This window comes from Mauremys reevesii, linkage group 6, assembly GCF_016161935.1.
Source record: "Mauremys reevesii isolate NIE-2019 linkage group 6, ASM1616193v1, whole genome shotgun sequence".
NCBI lineage: Eukaryota > Metazoa > Chordata > Testudines > Geoemydidae > Mauremys > Mauremys reevesii.
Genome location: NC_052628.1, coordinates 20972863 through 20990817, shown reverse-complemented (window position 1 = coordinate 20990817; position 17955 = coordinate 20972863). Strand labels below are relative to the sequence as shown.

General features: G+C 39.8%; 1 protein-coding gene across 8 annotated transcripts in view; it reads right to left on the bottom strand.

The window, feature by feature from the left end:
- ZNF532 (zinc finger protein 532) overlaps window positions 1-17955 on the bottom strand; it is an 85043-nt gene that overhangs the window by 43240 nt on the left and 23848 nt on the right. Inside the window, exon 3 of one of the 8 annotated variants that reach the window (XM_039545503.1) lies at window positions 5085-5244. The exons of the other annotated variants lie outside the window; for them this stretch is intronic. The gene's annotated coding sequence lies outside the window, so the exon portion shown is untranslated. The remainder of the gene's footprint in view (window positions 1-5084; window positions 5245-17955) is intronic. 8 annotated transcript variants of the gene reach the window in all.

Sequence of the window (17955 nt, the reverse complement as noted above, 5' to 3'; positions counted from 1 at the left end):
TACCCAGAGGAAACTTACCAGCACAGCTATTCTGAAATACTGTAGTTATTCTGCTATTGCTAGTCCAGTACAATTTAACTATTCTAGAATAACTCACCCGTGTAGACACTCTATTCCAGAATAAGAGTGATTTAGCCTGGAATAACTACTCTGCTTCCAAAGTACTTTAGAAGCAAAGCAGTTACTTCAGAATAAAGTCATATTTATTTCAGAACAGTGTGTCTACGCAGGGATTTTCTGTTATAGCTGCCTGTCAATTTCCCCATGCACACAAGTCCTAACTCTCTGAAAACCTGATATGAAAGAGTCAGGAGCTTGAACTTAGTGGCATGCTTACTTCCTGTGCAGGATAGGCAGAGGACTCTGCTTGCTACCATTAAAGCAGCTGTTTGACAGGATAAAATTAAAAGGGAGTACTGGGTGTTGTCACATATAGTTAACAAGAACAGTGATGGGTCAGACAATGCAGCAGAATGCAGGCCATGGGTTCCCACCTAAGACAGAATGAAGTACTAGTGACATCTTTATTGCTTGTGCTCCAGTGTTTTGATGGGCACATGGTGTGGAGAACAAGCTGCTACTTATTGAGTGAGGGCTCTCCGGCTATAACTTCAGCACCTTGTACTATCAGTAAGTATCATCCATGTATCACTAGGGGAAATCACACATTCCTCTTTATTTCTACTAACCAGAAATCTTCACTCACTACTCACTTAACTCCTTCCATGAATACATATACCTGGTCTAAACATAATACCTAGACTTCCCTTCCCATCTCAGGCCATGGTCACAGCATAGGTATTTGGGGTAGAAAGAGGAAAGAAGCTTGATTATTGAATTCTGGCCCTTGTATGTAAGGGGAACAATAAAATGGCTTTGCAGGGACTCCAGCTTTGTTAGCGTTAACCATGAACATAACATAACATCACAGATAGTTAAAATACAACTGGAAGATGCCTTTGTTGGAAGAACGCAGTAGTTCTCAACTATTTCACTGACAACCCAACCAGAGAAAAACAGGATGCCGGGTCACAAATTCATAGGATCTCCTAAAGACCATATACACAAGTTTTGATTTTCAATGGAATTTAAATTATCTTAATCTCCCCATGGAGAGATATCACTAGCCAGCTGCTCAGATTAGGTTTATTGGAGCACACTCAGGATGTGATACAAGTAAAATAAAATAAGGTATTAAAAATAAAATTAACAAATTTACCAGGTTATTGTGGTGGCAGTAGTGGTGGAGGTTGGGTTTTTCTTTTTGTTTGGGGGACTGTTTGTTTGTTTGTTTTTGAAGGGGGGAAATGGGATAGGACTGTTTGAATGGGTTTTTTTTTTCTTTTTTAAAAACAATAATTCTGCATAACAGGAACTACAGCATGCAGCTCTGTGACTATTCAGTAGCCTTCCTGCCTCTCTGGTGCTTCCATCTGTACTGAAATATCCAAAACATGTTATTTCACGCCTATATCCTCAGTACTTTATTCTCTACATAATCAGCGCTAGCCCATGCCTATAGTTTCCATTTCTGGTATACAAGGAAGATTCAAAGGTCTGAGCCTTAGGGGATGTAAACCAGTGCAGATCCACTGAAGTGACCTATCCACTATCTTTCTCAAACTTACCACAAAAGAGAGCTTATGTATGTGTACAGCAATAAAAATGTAAAACAGGCCAAGACTTTTAAAAGTTTAACAGAGACCTTAGGTCCCATCCCTATTTCAGCTATACTGATGCTACTCACTGCTACAGTTCTCTTGAGGTATTTAACTGCAAAAGCTAAGGATTCTGCTCTTCACTTTAAATTTGACACTTAGTTCAAAATCTGCTTTTTGACACTGGTTGAGTAAAAATGGTTCAGGATCTAAAAATGAATCTATCCTAAAGCTTCAGCCACCATTAAAATCTGTTTGGCTTAACTAGTTTTAGAAACAGAGAGTAGCATTTTAGAAAAATGTCCCCCATATAGAACAACCCTACAACTCTTGTCTTGGGCCACATCTGGAAGAAATTATCATTACTTTAAAGAATGACAGAGGCTTCACTAATATGACAGATTATGTTCCATGGATCACCCAGAAGGGCTCCCCAAACCATAGTTTGAAAAGATGATGGGGATGGGGGACAGGACTACATTTCAGATAATCAAGGCTGAGTTGCAACAGAATTGTTTGCTTGTGACATTTAAACATGTGTGTTCAGTTTCTGTAACTCATTTTATGTTATCAGAGGACTGGGCTCCCTTAAAAGTTTTTCAGATGTGTTGAGATGTGATTTTTACAGATGAACTGACCATCCATCCTGAGATGGGCTACAGTCTTGTTATAGTAAGTACAAGTGTTTGGGAACAAAATAATGCATGTCTAATAGCTGTGTTTGGTGCCCTGATACACTGGTGATGGACACCTTCAAAAGGCAGGCAGATAATATAAAAGTCTAAAGACCGGGAAAATTGCCATTTTGTCTGTACAGTGACTTGAGGGTCCAATCCTGCCACTTTTGGAAACTCACATGTCTACCATTCAGCTGATAGCTAACAAGTATCAGGAAGTTAGTTTCCACTCACCACCCCACCCACACTGCATCCAGGACTGCACCTATGTCCAGATATCTTACTGATGCTTGGGTATTTACATGCCTCTGAAACATCAAGCACAGGCCATTTCTGGAGACAGGATACTACTGGGTCTGAGGTATCTTTGGTTTGATCTAATATGGAAAACCCTATGGGCTATGAAAATCAGGAGACAACTTTGTGCAGCCCAGGAATTTAGCTGTCATGTGGCAGGCAGTCATCTGAAAAACACATTTGCAAGTCTACTTGTAATAGGATTTGGGTAGCCTGGGAGTATCAGCACTTCTACTGTACACCACTCTTGGCGAACCAACAACTAGCCATTCCATGGCAAGATACGGCTGATAGTTTGTGACAGTGGAATAGATTGCTCAGCAGACAAACAAATAAGAGAGGCTGGAGACTTTCCCAGGAGTTAAAAGGGAAGTTTTAATATAAATTAGAATTTTCATATTATATGTTGCAAGTATTTAATCTAAGCAATATTTTTTTTATTTTGTACACAAACCCTGACAAAGCTCTTTTTAAAAAAAGTAACCCTGAAATTCCTCACTACTAAATAAGCTCAGCCATCACCACATTACATTTACTAGCCTGCCACCTCAGATCAGTTCAGTTGCCATGGACTTTGCAAATGCTACTGTGGAGGTAAATAATCTTTTCTTCATAGTCGCAGCATAGGATTTCAGAAATTCTTTGTGCTCTGATAGAAGAGACTCTGGACATCCATGCTGGAAACAGTACACAAAGAACTGAACGCAGCTAGAACTTTCAAGGACAGCCTTTAGTGGACCTATAATCCATGTTCCAATAGCTATTAGAAAGACAAAAGAATATCAGATACCACCATCATGTTTAAAACATAGGCTTGATGTAGCCAATAATGTCAAATACTGTGCTGAGGTCAAAGAGGAAAATAATGTAGTGTAAGGGAGCCAAGATCAGAACAATGGGAGGGAGTAACTGACCACAATAAGGAGTGTAGTTTCAGTGCTAAGGAAAAGGCAGGAGATATTGAAATGGATTGAGGATGTGGTAGGAAATGACGTCATTAAAAGATAAGATCACTACTTCCTGTACTATATGGAGAAACAGTAAGTAACACATCGTTAACTTGGGGATGGGTGGTGGTTTTGTTTTGGAGGCCAACAGTGGTATGATGGCTGTAATTTTGAGAATTAACAGTGTCCTCAAAAAAAGAAATGGGGAATAACAGAGGTGACGATAGAGAAAACTGGGTAGAGAGAAGAAATGGTTCTCTTTGTAGGACAGATGTCATGTGATGAGGGCAGTGGCACCAGAGAAAGAACAAGTTGCTGATAGCTACAGGAGATAAGAATTAAAAGGGTTTTCACAAATATAGCAGAGAAGGGAGAATACTTCTAGTGAGAAAAAAGAACCATATAAAATGAGGATGACTAAAAATGGCAAGGCATGTGAAATCAGTTTTAACATCTGTCTTTAACAAGAAAAAGAAAGTTTGGAAAATTAGGAAATAATAAAGAGGTTGTAAAAATACCTATGAATTAGAGCTGTCAATTAATCACAGTTTTAATCGCACTGTTAAACAATAGAATTCCAATTGAAATTTATTAAGTATTTTGGATGTTTTTCTATATTTTCAAATATATTGATTTCAATTACAACACAGAATACAAAGTGTACAGTGCTCAGTTTATATTACTTTTTATTACAAATATTTGCACTGTAACAATGATAAACAAAAGACACAGTATTTTTCAATTCACCTCTTACAAGTACTGTAGTGCAATCTCTTCATCGTGAAAGAGCAACTTACAAATGTAGATTTTTTTTCTTACATAACTGCACTCAAAAACAAAACAATGCAAAACTTTAGTGCCTACAAGTCCACTCAGTCCTACTTCTACTTCAGCCATTCGCTAAGACAAACAAGTCTGTTTACATTTATGGGACATAATGCTGCCCACTTCTTATTTGCAATGTCACTGGAAAGTGAGAACAGGCATTTGCATGGGATTTGTAGCCAGCCTTGCAAGGTATTTACGTGCCAGATATGCTTAACATACTTGTAATCAAAACTAAATATATATAAATAAATATAACGTGAGCACTGTGCACTTTGTATTCTGTCTTGTAATTGAAATCAGTATATTTGAAAATGTACAAAACATCCAAAAATATTTAAATAAATGGTATTCTATTATTGTTTAACAGTGCGATTAATCATGCGATTAATTTCACGATTTTTTTAATTGCACAATTAATCGCAATTAATTTTTTTAATTTCTTGACAGCCCTACTATGAATAAAAAGCAGGAATTAGAATGAAAACAGGGTCGATAAAAATCAAGCTTTTAAAAAAATCTGGATTTTTATTTAAATTAAATGTTTTTTAAATAAACCTATTTTAAATTAATTTGCAACCGACAACTATATTATGGCCTAAGCTTCTTATATTAAAATTGTGTAAATTAAATACAAAAAATTAGCATTCAACACTGAACTGGAGGAACTGGCTAAGCACCTGGAATCAGACTGTTGAAATGCTAAATCAACTTTTGACAGCAGTAGCCTCTTCTGCAGGAGCACAGAAAACAATGTATTTGTTTAGTCAACCAGTTCAATTCAATGATTAGTTCATTCAAAGTTAAGAAACCAACTGGGATTTATTTTCCTCTTCCAACCTATGGGGGAAAAAAAACTAGGTGAGAGGATGAAATCTACTCGTTTTAAAATCTTGAAGGACATGATGACCAAAACCAATCAGTTCAATTCATTAACTATAGACAATACTTCATTTGTTTAATAAATCGGTTAGTTTACAATGCAAAGAAATCTTTCATAATTTTTTTGTTATGTATGCACCATATTTACGGTAGTTTTATTTAACAAAAAGATTTAAAATACTGGTGTTGTGCATTTTTAATTGATCTGAATTTCTATCCAACTAGAGCTTGACAGGCTCACATGTTAAAAATTAACCATCAAGTAAATAAGAAATGCATTATTCACCATTTTCTAACATACACAAAATGTAAAAATTAAGAATTTGAATAAATATAACTTACGCTTTATGTAATAGCTTAATTAATGTGTATAGATAGTGCATCCTCCTGGTTACCAAAAAGAAGGATCAAATTTAATATGAAGGCTACATTTAGTTCCCAATCAAAATGTTTTAACAGTTAACAAATAATGTGAATTAACCTTTCTTTAGGAAAATAACTAAAAAGTACAAATTCAAAAGAGGATTACAATTAATGATTTAAATCATGATTCAAGTAAGTGATTTGAAATTGCTTTTAAATAAATTCACTTCTTGAAAATAATACACAACTGTACCTCACTAATTCAGACTTTTCTAATCTGCATTTCTTGATTCAGAATAATTCACCTTCTCAGTAAAGACTGTTAGCAGAGTATTGTACTCAAGATTTTATTACTTTTACAAAAAACATACTGGTGCACTGTAGCATATAAACCAGTGTTTCTCAAACTGGGGTTGCCGCTTGTTTACCTGCCCCCTCCGCAGATCTGGCCGATCGCGGCTTCCACTGGCCGCGGTTCGCTGCTCCGGGCCAATGGGGGCTGCTAGAAGTGACACGGGCCGAGGGACATACTGGCCACCGCTTCCAGCAGCTCCCATTGGCAGCCGCGATCGACTGGACCTGCGAACGGGACAGGTAAACAAACCGGCCCGGCCCGCCAAAGGCTTTCCCTACACAAGCGGCGACCCCAGTTTGAGAAACACTGATATAAACAAACTACACTTTTCAAGCATAAAAAGTACATTTTGAAATAACAGTAGCCTTATTTTATTGTTTGTGCACTTAATTATAAATTTACAAAATTAATTTATTCAAAATTATAGTTGCAGCCATTAGTGTGAATTACTGAATTCCACTGTATTCAGATCTGGTGGTCCAAATGACATACATTTGTGTTAAGGAAAGTATTACTTACCAAATCACTGACAATAATTTTTGAAAAGCCAGAGAATTAGGGAGACATTGAAGATTAGAAACACTTGTTTGTCTAGTTGTCAAAAAAGATAAGACAAGTGTCCCTGATAATTGAATCTGGAAAGTGTGATTTCTATCCCTAATGAAAAAAATGGACCAAATACAGTTAAACCTATAGTAATCGACCACTCAAGCATCAACACAAAAAGTGGTCTCTTAAAAGAGGTAGACTTTTAATGAAGAGGGCTGAGAATTCTATTTAATTAATTTGGCCCTACAAAAAAATTAAAATTAATTAAATTAATTAAAAAAATAATCGTGATTAATCATTGTTATAATTGCACTGTTAAACAGAATACCAATTGAAATTTATTAAATATTTTGGATGTTTTTCTACATTTTTATATATATTGTATTCCGTATTGTAATTGAAATCAAAGTGTATATTTTTTGATAAATATAAATAAATATAAAGTGAGCACTATAAACTTTGTATTCTGTGTTGTAACTGAAATCAATATATTTGAAAATGTAGAAAACATCAAAAAATATTTAAATAACTGGTATTCTATTATTTTTTAACATTGCAATTAATCGCAATTATTTTTTAAATTGCTTCACAGCCCTACTTTTAAAACTTTTAATACAAATGCTCATATTATTGTAAAAACCGATTTTAATGTTAAAAAAGTCACCTGTAGCTGAAACACTGACTTAACTGCATGTTATCCTACACATATAGTAGATGAAATAAAAACATAGTTTGTTATTTTTAACAGCTGTTTTGGATTTCAGTATAAAAATATAAAGGAATGTACAGCACCTAGTCCCGAGCCCTGTGCACAAACTATGGTGCCCATCCAGTAGTTTCACGCACTCAGATTTCTGAGCCAATGTAGAGCCCTATTGACTTCAATAGGTCTCCATACCAATGCAGATTATGTCTGTGTGGAACAGCTTGAAGGACCCAAGTCATGTGGATAAAGCGAGTTTAAGGACACTAGTTCAAAGACAGCAGTTGCCCTTAGGGAAGGCGCTGTTGTATTGAGACAAATTCCAGGCAGTTTCAAAACCATAATGAAGGGTGGTTTCTAAACAGAGATAACTGAAAATTGTAAAATGCTTGATGTAGTTATAAATGTGGCTTTTAACACAGTCTTCACAGTAACAAGAGAGACAAAATTAACAAATAACTGAACCATCAGCAATAAGCAGCATCAAAGGAACACGATTTTTTTTCTTTTGTTAAACAGAATTACAAAGTTACTAAAGAGAATGCAGCATCAGAAATGCAAAAGGCAGAAGTAGTCCCTGAGCCTGTTAAGTTTCTGGCTCCATGTTTGTTGTTATTAACATAGGGATGGGAGGAATTTCCTATTTATAACCCAGTACAAAATTTATTGCAAGCTGTGGGCACCAACATATATCTGCTAATGCCTAGCGCTGTGGCATAAGCCCCTCCAGACACACACCACGAGGGATTGAAGGCACAGGCACCAACTCCGTGGGTGCTCCGGGGCTAGAGCACCCACTGGGAAAAATTGGTGGGTGCTCAGCACCCACCGGGAGCTCCCCGCCCAGCTGACCTCTGCCTCCGCTCCGCCTCCTTCCGAGTGCGCCATGTGCCCGCTTTTTCCCCCTAGCTCCCAGCGCTTGTGCCACGAAACAGCTGTTTCACACAACTCGGGGGGGAGAGGGAAATGTGGCGCGCTCGGGGAAGAGGCAGGGCGGGACGGAGTTGGGGCGGGGACTTTGGGGAAGGGGTTGGAATGGGGGCAGGGCAGGGGTGGGGAAAGGGTGGAGTCGGGGCAGGGCCGGGGGGGCACGAACTCCCACCGGTGCCAGGGAAAGTTGGCACCTATGATTCAAGGAAATACAAAGAACAGTGAAACAAGCATTTAAAACTAAATTTTTACTAGAAACTCACACATGTTTACAGAGATGCGCCAGGGTGTGTAAAATAAGAACCAATACTGCTTTCCCTTTTAATACACCACACTGTACAAATCAGGCATGCCACATCATAACAAGCTGCCTGTAAACAGAAAATTGTCCACTGTCGGGGAGGTTAAGTGTAGTCCATGGGTGACAAAATCAATGTCTGGAGTACAACCAGGAGTACACCCAGGAGGTTGTATGCAGTACAGAAATGTGCCAAGAAGATGGGGGAGGATGGAATGTGTGTTTACACGTAGTTCCTGGGTAGATGCATTCAGAACAGCCTATCAGTGCTGTACAAAGCTGTAGGGAGACAATCATGTATGTGGACAATTGTGCAGCATTCTGTTGATTCCCTCATGAATTCTGAGCCAATCCTGGGCACTGAAGCAGCACTTTTTCCCTGTAGTAGGGACTCCAGATAGGCAGACAAATTTCAGGGAAGGGAATATTTCCCAGGCCCTCCTCTATAGGTCAACAGCCCACTCCACTCGTACATATGCTGCTCTGTCAAGGAACACCTCTGTCTCAGACACAACTGTCTTGCCACCAGAAGCTTGGAATAAAATCCCCCTTCGCCATTCTGGGACCTCTAGGATTGGTGATGTCCTCAAGAATGTGGAATGCCTGAAAGTAGAGAGAAGGTTTATGTAGAAAGCTGCACCAGCCCTTCAACAATCCCCAAAAGGCCAAGGAGCTCTGTAATTTTTAAACAAAATCATAGTAAATTGTAACTTACCATTGTCTGTGCAGTCTTTTCACTGTGATTAACTGAATTTTGTCTAAGGAGCTTCTGGAAGCTGAGGCATTCCTCTCAGAATCTACACGAGCTCAGGTTACAAAGGATCATTTTTAGCTTGTTGTTTCACGAGGCACTGAACCTCTCTGGGAAACACAAACAATAATGCACACAGTCTGATATCTGCTTTTAGACTCTTTCAGCTCTGATGGTCCTTCAATGTCTGATGGTCCTGCCACCTCAGCAGCATGGACCCACTTCAGCAGGCCCCTGGGATGCAGAACTGTCACAGACCAGTCCAAGCGGAAGTGTTTCTGGACATTCTGGACCAACAAGCAGGTGCAGTGCCAGAGGGAAAAAGATTTGCGGCAAGTGGAAAGACACAGGCAGGCTGCAGAGTGAGAGGACAGAGTTTCAGTACATAAGGAAGATTTGCAGCACAGTTTCTGGAGGAGGAATATCAGTTGAGGAAAAAAGATAGAGCTCAGCCGAAAGACCTGTTCGAGACCTTATGCTTTTAGCCATCAGAATACAGCCTCTTGCTGCACCTGCACCACGGCCGGAATCCCCCCTCCGTGGTTCCATGTGCTGCAGACCAGGAACACTTTGGACAATTCCATGGTTGGCTGGCCCATGCAATCAGGACTTAACAGCAGTTGGATACGGCAAATCTACCACATGCAGATCTCCAGCCCATGCTAGCCCCCTCCTCCTTGCATACATACAACCACTTGCTGACCTCTGCCCCCATGAACAGCTCCACCCACCTGCTGTGGCACCAAGTGCACACTAAAGGTAGAAGAAAGGCAAAGGAGAATGGGGGGCCAGGGACACTCAACAGTAGGAGCTGATAGTGCAATCAGTTCCAAACAATTTGGTTTAATATTGTGTGTTTCTAATAAATCTTCAAAAAATAAAGTTTATTTTATTAAGAAATTTTATTGGCATCACTGCACTATATCATGTAATGTATACTTCAAATAATAAAAAGTTATCACATAAAAAGGGAAAACTCGGAATTTGTATGCAATCATTATTTCTCAATAAATTTATCTAAATCAAACCATACTCTAAAATCCAGTGCTTGCCACTTCATAAGCTGTCATGATATTCATAACTACAATGCACGGCTATCAACCTCCCACATACATTTCATTGCAAGATGTAAAGACTGTGCAAGCATATTCATAAACTTAGTATTCTCCCTCTTCCATGAGTCCATGATGTGGGAGCACCAAGCATCCCTGATTTGTGTGCCTAGATGCATCCTGTCCTAGCTGTGATAGGTGGACTTTCTGGTTGAGTGCACCAGTTCAGCAATCCATTACTGTAATAGCTCCATGGACAGGCACATGGCTCACCTTTGGCTTCACAAGTATTATGAAGAGCACAGCAAGCCACAATAATATGGACAGCATTCATGACAAAGGCTTCCAAATGTGTCTGTAAACAGTGCCAGTGGGATTTCAGTCTGCCAAATACACATTTAACTGCCATTCTGCATCTGCTAAGAATGTAACTGAATGTTCTTTTGCTGGTTCCTCTGAGATCAGGATATGGTTTCATACCCAATGCAAAAGGGGATATATGGGGTCCCCCAGAATAACAGTGGGGGCAGTAACTCCATTTATGACAATGTCATTTGGTGGGAATAGTATCCCAGTCTACTGTAGACTCCTGACCACCGGAAAACCATGGCATCATGAACATTTCCAGGGTAGCCCCCCACTAGCATCCATAAATAGGCCTCTGTGGTCCACAAGGGCCTGCATAATAATGTGGAACCCTCTGCAGTTTATGTACTCACATGTTCCTTGAAGAGGGCAAACAATGGGCACATGAGTCCAGTCCATGGCCCTGGCGCAGTTTGGAAACCCCATTCTCTCAAAACCACCAGTTACTTCAGGAATATTGTTTTGGCCTGTTTGGGTAAACCACACGCCTGATTGGCTCCCAAACCTCCATGAACACTTTATTCACAGCGACTTTCCAACGCCAAACTGGTTAGTGATGGACCTGTAGTAGTCTGGGTTATAAGCCAGCTTTCAGACGGTTATAGACACCCACTTCTTGACTCGTACGACCGCCCACATGCATTTGTTGTGATGCTGGAGGGTAGGGCAAGCTGCTCACAAAGTTCCAGAAATTTAACTTTCCTCCTGCAGAAGTTCTGGACCCACTGTTGGTCATTCCGGGTCTGCATGATGATGTGATCCCATTAATCTCTGCTTGGGCTGGGCTCTAGGAATGCGTATCTACACAGACATCAACAGCTACACCAAGAGCCACAAGCAGCATCAGCCAGTTCCATTTTTCCACGCCTATCATCCTCCTCCTCCACCATAATCTGCTGCCAGAATGTCCAATGGCATCTAATGGATGCTCTGCCCATTTGCTGAAACAGGAGTGAAAGCGTAAGCAAGAGACGCTCTTCAAATGGTGGCTCCTCCCAATGTTACTGCTCCTGTTGCTGGGAGAATGCAGACCCAAAAGACAACTTGGCAGGATCTGTTGGGAACTTCTTGTACATGCATGGTGGACAGCCAAGTTTTCCCATGCTGCGCAATAAACCAAAGCTTAAAGCGGCCACATCTGGAGAGGGTGCTAGGAAGCCTGGGATATAGTGGTTTGACTCAGGTCTGACTCAGCACTGCAGTTTGGAAGCTGGAGCCCTAGGTTTGAGGCCGAGCTCCAGAAATTCTAAACCCAGAATCAATATGCAGTGTGGAGGCTCAAGGCCTGGGCTTGCAAACCCAAGGTTCATAGACTAACACTTACACTGCAGTGTAGATGTACCCTGAAGGTCAACACTGGACTTCAAATTAATCTTGGTTGTGCAATGTGATCTGGTAGCAAAAGAGGACAATGCATCTTTATGATAAATGTTGTAGGCTATGTCTACATTGCAATATAGCAGTGTAATTTCCCTGCTCGTGCACACATACTTACCCTACCTCTCATTGAGCTAGCACGAGCACAAATAGCAGTGTAGCCACAGTAACACTGGCAGCAACAGCGGAGGAACAGTTGAACCATGCCAAATATATACCCACTCAGGTGGGTATGTACTCAGCACAGCTCAACCATGCTTCTACTGCTGCTACCAGTCCTACTGCTATTTATATTTGTACTAGCTTCATAAGAACTAGTGTGAGTATGTGTACACAAGCAGGGGAATCACACCTTTACCTTGCAGATATAGACATAAAGGCTTCATGTGAAAAACCAGGAAGGTTAGTAGTCTCAATATGGCTTTGATACAGCAATGTCTAGAATATTAATTCAGTACGGGACCCTCATTACCAGAAAGATACAAAAAGGTTCACAGAACAAAAATGATGACAGTCAGAAAGAATAAGAGCTTAGAGACTACCATAAAACTACTGTAAAAAGAAATGCAGAGGTGAGCCAAGATCAACAATCATGGACATCAAAATAATTTGTCTCTACCTTCACCATGTCTGTCACTCCTAGCAATTAATGTTCCAGAGGGAATTTTCTGTATACGTTTCCTAGTGCTTGCATAAAATTGGGGCTTAGAGGAGAGCTAACAGACTGATGTTCAATCCAGATAAACCTAATGTTGGTAAATGCAAGTCATGGCCATAAAAACTGAAGATTATATGCACATTTGCAATTTAAGGATCTTGCTAGAGCCTAGGCTATTCAGATAGGAGCTGTAGCCACATTTTCCATCTGTTATGGTAAGATGACTGACTTTCTTTCATTTCAGGATCTTGCTACAGCAATACATACATGCCTTTGCCACCTCAAGACTATATTAACAGGCTGTGCTCTAAACAGAGATACATTTTGAGACCATCTAGAAACTGAAGCTAGCGAAGAATGTGGCAACCCACTTATTGGCCGTGTTTCTCACTAACAGCACATAGTATCAATGCTCGCAGATGTGTTCTGGCTGCCTGCTGATTTCAGAATGGACTTTAAAAGGACTTTTTAAAAAACTTAAAGCCCTGAAGAATTTGGGAACTGCCTATCTGAGATGATTTCTCTGACTAGAATAAACCTCTGCATTTTAGATCAGTGAAGATGCTCAAGCCCACTTTGTTTTAAAAAAATTGGTGGGGCTTTCTGGCAGGTTATTATTTTTTCCTGAAGCATCCTAGACTCAAGAACTTGCTCCACTCGGTCTGCCAGACCCCAACATTGATGATTATCCAGGCATGCTGAAAAGTCCATAAATGCTCACAGATATTTGGGAAGGGAGCTAGTTGAGGGAGAGAATGAAGTCACAATATATGTGGGAGTTATTATAGGTTCATTGGCAGTGGCTGTGTTGAATGTGATAATGTGAATTTTATATATTGTACTGTGTATTTTATAAATATTAAAAGTGCCTAGAGCCAAGGATAGGCTCTTCGGTTATAAATGAAAACAGACCATTTTTAAAGTTCATCCAAATCACTGAGGACATTTGTGTTTTTCATCTGGTCTTCTGTTTTCTTGGCCTTATACTGTTTCTTTAAGAATCAGAGATGGGGATTGGAGATTTGCATCTGCAGCAATTCCACCTTTGAGGCAGCAGTTGATACCTGTATTAGGCTTGGTCAGGGAAGCTATTGCACAATGGACAGCAGTGATCAGAAAGGAGGAATTAGGATAAGGAGAGGAATGAAACCTTCATGAGCACAAATCCTACCTATTTAAATCAAGACTGGATTTTTTTAAAGGATATGCTAGAGTTCAAACAGAAGTTATTGGATTGAAATAGTAATTATTGGGTGAGGTTCTTTGGCCAGCATCCTTCAGGACTTCAGCATAGATTAAAATGATAGTTAAACAGTCCCACCTGGCCTTAAAATCTATTTCTTCCTAGGCAAACACAGCCAGTTTAACAATTCTGGAACACAAAGCCATATGTAAAATGTCCATGGATGAAAATAATAAATTAGAATTGTCGTTTATCATACACCAGCAGGAAGCAAAAAGAAAGCAACTGAAGCCTAGAGTAACTTATCAGTAATATAATCATAGTGCTGTGGAACCCCTGTCAAGGACCAGGATTCTATTGTGCAAAGCGCGGTACACACAGAATAAAGAGACAGTCCCTGCCCCAAACAGCTACACTGCTTCCTTTCCTTAGTGCTACGTATAGATCTTCTCTTCATCATCTGTAAAGGAGGTAGGGGACATAAAAGCTACTAAAACATCCACTATAGCAGATCCTTGAGACTTTGAGGACTAAAGATATTTGCAAGCTATTACTTCTGCTTATGTACAGTGGATCTGCTAGTGTGCTTGAACTCAGTGAACTCCCTTCGTAGACCAGCACTCAGTTACATTTCTCTTCTGCGAGGTCTTCACTGAATTGCAAATTAGCATGGAGTCTACCCTGGTTGGCACACTAAAGGGAGGGACATGTTAACAGGGAACTCGCTTTCAGTACACGGCTAGAAGGAAATTGTCGTGCTGCTTAGACCCCTTGGCTTTGTGCTATGTATTGTCAGCCATGATTCAAGGTTGCCTTACCAGAAGGACAATGCTGATGTTCCTCAAAGACAATATGTAAAGAGAGACACCAATTACTAGCTAACTAGCTAATATTTTAGAAATTTAAGAAAATATCCATTTCACTGATTTGGGGAGCTTTGGGGGGGGGGGTAGGTAAAAATGTTCAGCAGTATGAAAGGTCAGGAACCAACAAGATTCTGTCTTTGGGGATATATCCTTGATTCCCTTGCCAGATTATAGGACTCACCCCAAACTAAAAAGAGTGACTGCTCTGGTTTTGACCCCCCAGACACAGAATCCACTTTAGGAACAGAAGATGTGGTTTAAATGAAGAAAGCACTATTGACTATATCATGGGAAACAAAATTCCACTGATAAGTATCCAGCAGTTCTTTTTCCATCTCCAGTGTTTTTGATTTTATGATGCAGATTATCAAAACCACTGGTAATAAGACTATAGGCACAAAATATCTTATGCACAATTTCACAAACACAGACCTGTTTGCTTCTACAAAGAGAACCATTTAAAATGTTTTGGATAACAATTCAGTGTTAGAATATATAGTGATTTATTTTAGGAAAATGAATGTTGTATTAGAAGTACAGCCCAGCTGGATTAAAACTAAATTCTGTACTTTCGAGATACCACACAGACATTTTATTTTTATGCATTTCAAAGAAACTACAAAGTTAAAATCTGCTTAGTTTAAGATTTTCTTTTAATTATACATTTTGAACTTTTTACATATGACAATAGCAGCATAATAAAAGTCCTCAGATAAAATACTGTGTAAGACTGAAACTGTCCAGGTCAAAACAGGAATTTTGTTCCTCCCTCACTAAGAATTCAGTTAAGTTTCCTTTCAAAGCTGAAAAATAGCTCAAAAGAACTTGCATGATGTAACATTAGGCGTGGTTAAGGTTAAATGTTTAAACTTCACCAAAAGAGTACATAAGGCATAGTTCTCAATGTCGATCAAAAGAAGGTAGATCAATTCCCAGTACAGGTGGGAAGGAATGGTGATCCTGGATGCTTAGTGAAAAACATCAGGTAAAACAAAGTTTACTTGTATCTCACATCCAGGCTCATCCTTCCTACTATGGGTCTTTCCTATTCACTGGACTTTCAAAGAGTCTGTGAACTCAACTCAGACGGGAAAAAGCCACATACATGCAAGTGGCCAGTATTCCCACTTGCTGAGTGGATGAAAAGTTGTAGTCAGAGCTTCCCTTCACCTCAGGAAAAAGCACTGCTACTGCTCTTCCCTCTTTTAGGCAGGCTGTTGTTCTCAGGCATCTGGGACCAATACCTTCCCAGCTTAAATTACATTTTGGCTCTATCACAGCAGCCAGGCATTTGAACCCTGATTCCTCCCTTTTATCTCAAGGTCCCTTCCTGATTATTCCTTCATCCTGGAGAGCTCTACTTCCAAGCATGATTTCTGGCAGGTGTTTTAGGATAAAATCAACAGCAATCTGCCTGCAGGCCAGACCACTGACTTCTACTCCTGCCCATGCCTAATATGCAGTTTGCAAAGTCCATTACAACAGGGATAAGGGGACATCCTGATTTGTCATGAAACCATGATCTCCCAAGAATAGATTATTCACAGAATATCTGCCTTCACTTTCTCCATGAATGGAGCCCAAATTAGGAGACAGGTAAAAGTGAAAACCCTTCTGCCTGAGGGCTGCCACTAAGGCTACAAGTGCTTTGGTAAAGATTTGTAGTGCACTTGAGAGAGCAAGTGGACGCACCTAGAATGTAAAATGGTTAAAACCATATTTAAGTCTGAAAAATATTCTGTGAGATGTGCAAACATGGATAGGTATCTCAGATTAACAGAACAGAAAAAGTTTGAAGTTCAAGACCACTCATTTCTGCCCAGTCTTAGAATGGAGGACAATTACCCTGAAATGCAACTTCCTTCATGTCTGCTCTCCACCAATTTTGGGGTGCAGTACATAAAAACAACTTGTGTTTGGGGATACTGATTTAATTTTATAGCCTATCCATTCTTGATTATTTACTGAATCCATCTGACCAATGCGATGAGGGGCCATTTAGTATTCAGATCAGGGACTCTCTCACTTCAGAGGGGGTGATACAGAATGAGATCTCTCCTAGTCCTACCTCCTCTAGACCTGTTTGATTTCCCTCTTTTGAACTGGTTGTCTATTCTGACTACCTGGCAAAGGACTTCCTGCTTTTGTAAAAGGACTTGAAATCCCTTTCATACTACTTGAGTTACGAGAAGCGTTTTCTCAGCTTCTCTCAAAATTCAGCCACTACTTTGTCTAAGGATCACTCAAAGATTTTTTCTCAGAAGTTTTCCAAAGAATGTAGGAGTTATTTAAGCCTGGATACTGGTCTTCTAGCAGAGTGCCGAAATGCTTTCAAGAGACCATTGCATAACAGAGAGTAACACCAGTGAAGTGGATCATATGAATTAAGCTTGCTTTTCTGACAGCGTGTGGTGGGACCTCTCATAGATCCCATCCCAGAAAAAAAGGCAGAAGATGCTATAGGCCCCAGGGATATAAGAACATAAGAACATCTATACTTGGTCAGACCAAAAGGTCCATCTAGCCCAATATCCTGTCTTCCAGCAGCAGCCAATGCGAGGTGCCCAAGAGGGAATGAACAGAACGGGTAATCATCAAGAGATCCATCCTGTCACCCATTCCCAGCTTCTGGCAAACAGAGGGTACGGAAAATATCCCTGTCCATCCTGGCTGATAGACATTGATGGGCCTATTCTCCATGAATTTATCTAGTTCTTTTTTGAACCCTGTTATATTCTTGGCCTTCACAATAACCTCTGGCAAGGAGTTACACAGGTTGACTGTGCGTTGTATGAAAAAAGACTTCCTTTTATTTGTTTTAAACCTGCTGCCTATTAATTTCATTTGGTGGCCCCTAGTACTTGTGTTATGAGAAGGAGTAAATAACACTTTCTTATTTACTTTCTCCACACCAGTCATGATTTTATAGACCTCTATCACATCCCTCCTTATTTGTCTCTTTTCCAAACTAAAAAGTCCCAGTCTTATTAATCTTTCCTCATAAGGGAGCCATTCTATACCCATAATAATTTTTGTTGCCCTTTTCTGAACCTTTTCCAATTGCAATATATCTTTTTTGAGATGGGGCAACCACATCTGCACACAGTAGTCAAGATGTGCGCGTATCATGGATTTATGGAGAGAGGCAATATGATATTTTCTGTCTTATTATCTATCCCTCTCTTAATGATTCCGAACATTCTGTTTGCTTTGTTGAC